At 36.1% G+C, this 3,691-nt stretch overlaps 1 non-coding gene across 1 annotated transcript; it reads right to left on the bottom strand.

Annotated features, from left to right (window-relative positions):
- Window positions 1–243: 243 nt before the first annotated feature.
- LOC139860718 (small nucleolar RNA R71) lies at window positions 244–350 on the bottom strand. Its single transcript, XR_011763344.1, has one exon. It is a non-coding gene; the product is annotated as a small nucleolar RNA R71 (small nucleolar RNA).
- Window positions 351–3,691: the final 3,341 nt, after the last annotated feature.

Here is a 3,691-nt window from a genome sequence, read left to right as displayed (position 1 = left end):
TGCCAATTAAGTGGTGCATCGAATGAAGATCCTAACGAACACCTTCGTACGTTTAAAAGAATTTGTACACTATTCAAAATCCGAGAAGTGGAAGATGAGCAGATCTATCTCATGTTGTTTCCCTGGACTTTAAAGGGAGAAGCCAAAGATTGGTTAGAATCGTTACCTGAAGGGGCGATTGACACATGGGATATCTTAGTTGAAAAATTTCTTCAAAGATTCTTTCCGGCATCTAAAGCCGTGAGACTTCAAGGAGAAATTGTTACGTTCACACAAAAGCCAAATGAAACATTATATGAGGCGTGGACAAGATTCGGAAGGATGTTGAGAGGATGTCCTCAACACGGTTTAGACACTTATCAAATAGTACAAATATTCTACCAAGGTGTCAACGTTGCTACACGAAAAGACATCGACATAATAGCTGGTGGTTCCATTATGAAGAAAACCGCAACTGAAGCTTACAAAATTATTGATAACACAGCCTCCCACTCTCATGAGTGGCATCAAGAAAAAGATATTTTTCGTTCATCTAAAGCGGCTAGAGCTGATTCTAGCCATGACTTTGATTCCGTTTCCGCAAAAATAGATGCTTTCGAGAGACGAATGGAAAAGATGAATAAAGATATTCACACAATACGAATCAGTTGTGAGCAATGCGGTGGACCACACTTAATGAAAGACTGTCACATTGAACAAACGATGGAACAACGTGAGAATGTTGTCTACATGAACCAAAGGCTGGAAAATAGTTATCAGAATAATTATCAACCGCCAAGGCCAAACTTCAATCGAAATCAAAATATTCTTTACAATCCAAAAGGACCCGACAATAACTCGTATAACCAACAAGGTCCGAATAACCAACCAACTCAAAACAACACTTTCAATCAACAAAGACCTGGCTTGTATAAACCACCACAACAAACCGACGAGAAGAAGTCAAATCTGGAAGAAGTGGTATTTAAGCTAGTTGAATCTCAAACACAATTTATTGAAACTCAAACCCAAACGAATGAGAGGTTTGAGCAGTCATTTAGAACTCAACAAGCTTCCATTTTGAATCTAGAAAAACAAGTAGGTACTCTTGTTAGATTGATGAGTGAAAGGGAACAAGGAAAGCTACCGAGTAATAATGAAGTAAATCCTCGGAATGAAAATGTTAACATGATATCAACAAATTCTGAAAAACCAATACCAGAAGATGGGAAAGTTTTAGATGTAAGTAACAATGAAGAAGTTACACCACCACCACCACCCGAGTATGTAAAGCCAGTGGTGGCACCATACAGACCACCCATCCCGTTTCCAAGAAAAGGAGTTGAGTATGAGCAAGTAATAGGTAATAAAGTTTGTGATACCTCTGGAAAGAAGAAGAAGAAGAATAAAAAAGTGCAAGAAACAAAAACAGTAGAAGTAAACCCGGTGAAGACAGTTCCACCAAATCCTCCACCTAGGGTAGGTGATCCGGGTGAATTTATTGTTCCTTGTCTACTTAGTGACTGTGTCATGTATGATGCACTAGCAGATTTAGGTTCAAGTGTGAGTGTTATGCCTCTTTCATTATATAAGAGATTAGGTGTAGGTGAGTTAACTCCAACGGATATGAGTGTTCGACTCCTTGATCAAACCATTAAGCACCCAGTTGGAATTGCTGACAACCTACCCGTTCAAGTAGGTAATTTAACCTTTCTAGTCGAATTCATTGTCATTGACATAGAAGAGGACTCAAACGTTCCTCTAATTTTAGGTCGACCATTCTTAGCGTCCACCGGGGCGTTATTTGATGTAAGAAAGGGTAGAATGATACTTAGTAATGATGAGAAATCGATCACCTTTATGATTCGAAAGTCTAAATATCCACAAACCAAAACCGTTGAACCGACAAAAACGATTGGTAAGAACCATGTTGTTTTACCAACTCCAACGGTAATGCTTAACAATAATAGAACGCCTAAGTGTGGGGAAAATGAAGTAACACCTAATGATGACTTGATAATAAAGAACCCCATAGTTGATACGAAATTAAATAACCCCGTTATTAACAGTTCAATGAAGAAACTTTTTAAACGGGTTATTGATGCTAAAAGTAAGGGAAACTTTAGGTTATATAACCGGTTAGTATCCAATCTGTCGCCTAAAGAAAAGGCGAAGCTAGTTGAATTTGTGGATATTACGGAAAAAGCTGGTCACTGGCTTAAAGCAAAAGTCACAGATATGCAAGTTGATTATGGTCCAAGAGAAATTGACGATGAAGTTAATCACAATTTCGACACCACATCTACCTAAGTGTGAGGAGATTCAAATATTCTAAAAAGAAAATGCTGTTTGGAGTTAGTTGTTCTGTTCTCGTGTAGTTCCGAGAATGGAATTCGATTGGTCTTTTCCGCTAGCAGACACTAAAGAACTAGTTTTCTCCCCCCATTCTGAATTTTTTTTGTTTTTTAGGTTTTATATGAAATTAATATGTTTTCTTTTTAAGTTTTGTGTGAATTTAAAAACAAAAATTTACTTTATTTCATTAAGTTGAAAAAAAATGATTTCTAAAATTCGTCGTGAGTTGAAGACTAGGCCGTTGAGCCGAAATTACTTTACCCGAGGGCGGGGCGAAAAATTTTTTCATCATTATTTTTAATTTTATTGATTTAAAGTATGCCAAAAAAAAATATATTTGATTTTATAAATTTTTGAACGTGGGGTAATATACCCAACTTTAAAAATATGTATATATGTTCGTATTTTATCATGTAAACAACAGGGTAAAACAACGCACTTTCAAAGACTAACATTAAGTTCAGCAAAAGGTACTGATTTTGACGACAAGATGCAAAACAACAAATGTGATATAATAAATGAAGGAATGAACGATGAGGCGCGCCATCTATCATTCGACGAGCTTTGTAATTACAAACTGGGTATTTTTAATCACTTTTCTACACTAATCACCCTCATGAATTAATAATTATAGTCTGATTTCATGCAAATGAGGGCATTGCATGATCTCAAGTGTGGGGAAGGGTTATAAATTCTCTCGGGTTTATACTTGGCTTATTTTCTAAATATTATGAAAATTTTAAAATTTTTTAACTAAATGAATTCAAAATCATGTTTATACATATTTATGAACGATAAAACTAGGTGTTAATGCCGAAATTATCGTTACCTCGGAAAGGACATAAATTGAGAAACAACCTAAAATGCTTGAATTCATTTAAAATGGAATAAAGGAGAATAAAAAGGCAAAGAAAGAAACTAAGTGTGGGGAGAATGTACCAGGTTATTCAATTAAAAATTATCTATCACATATCTTTGTACAAGATTATTGCAGGTACTTTTGTTTTGGATGATACTAATCAGTTTTACCCGGTTTACTGTAATATATTTGAAAGAAAGATGGATCTACACGATGAATCAATTCCATCATCAAAAGGAAGTAAAGTCTTCCGAAAAAGACACGCGCTTCTTGATTTAGGTCAAGAAGTTGTCGTCCAGACCAGCTGTAGGTTGACGAAAAATCTAGAAAAGTCATCTCTAAAATCAGCAGGAAATCCACGGACCTCAGCATCAAACAGGGTCGCCAAGTGGTCAGATTTATCCTAACCATGAGAAGGATTTATCTCGTACAATGGGGAGGCACCGTGCAAATTAGCTTGATAAGACTAATGAATCAGATCCCCAGAAAGGATAATCT

Source organism: Rutidosis leptorrhynchoides, chromosome 7 (assembly GCF_046630445.1).
Source record: "Rutidosis leptorrhynchoides isolate AG116_Rl617_1_P2 chromosome 7, CSIRO_AGI_Rlap_v1, whole genome shotgun sequence".
Classification (NCBI taxonomy): Eukaryota; Viridiplantae; Streptophyta; class Magnoliopsida; order Asterales; family Asteraceae; genus Rutidosis; species Rutidosis leptorrhynchoides.
Note: the sequence above shows the minus strand (reverse complement) of the source record. Positions and strands in the feature narration are given on the sequence as shown.